The sequence below is a fragment of the Eimeria mitis genome, genomic scaffold (genome assembly GCF_000499745.2).
Source record: "Eimeria mitis Houghton genomic scaffold, Emh_scaff4783, whole genome shotgun sequence".
Classification (NCBI taxonomy): Eukaryota; Apicomplexa; class Conoidasida; order Eucoccidiorida; family Eimeriidae; genus Eimeria; species Eimeria mitis.
The window spans coordinates 2357-2849 of record NW_013573082.1 but is presented as its reverse complement, the minus strand read 5'-3'; the positions used below and the strand labels follow the sequence as shown (position 1 = coordinate 2849).

The 493-nt window shown below is 29.8% G+C and overlaps 1 protein-coding gene across 1 annotated transcript in view; it reads left to right on the top strand.

Moving 5' to 3' along the window:
* Positions 1-493, top strand: part of EMH_0077650 (uncharacterized protein) — a gene marked incomplete at both ends in the record, with an annotated part of 3476 nt that overhangs the window by 695 nt on the left and 2288 nt on the right. The gene's annotated exons all lie outside the window — the stretch shown is intronic.

The window sequence follows — 493 nt, the reverse complement described above, 5'->3', positions numbered from 1 at the left end:
ATATATATATATATATATATATATATATATATATATATATATATATATATATATATACAGAGAGAGAAAGAAATATCAATAGAAGTGTATAAAAAAATGAATAAACAAAAGGTAGCAAAATATGTGTATAGAATATAAACTGCGTGCGGTGTATGTACTAGGTGACCCTATCCCTTCTCTCGACTTAAATAAATATACATCTTTCTCTGTTCCTTCTGGGTCTAAACAAACAGATATAAAGGCTTGGGAGAAAACTGTAAATACATGCCAGCAGCTGCTGCAGCATGCAGCAGCAGCACATGTAAACCTAGAGTTAATGAATGCCCATGCTGCAGCATCCTGGCAGCGGCATCTTACGAACCTTACACAAACAAAAGATAGGTTCGTATATAAATATAAATTTAAATTTATAAATTAATATATATATTAATTTATTTATTTAATATATTTTTATATTTATATATAGATGTGGGGAGGGGTCAGTTTGGGATGC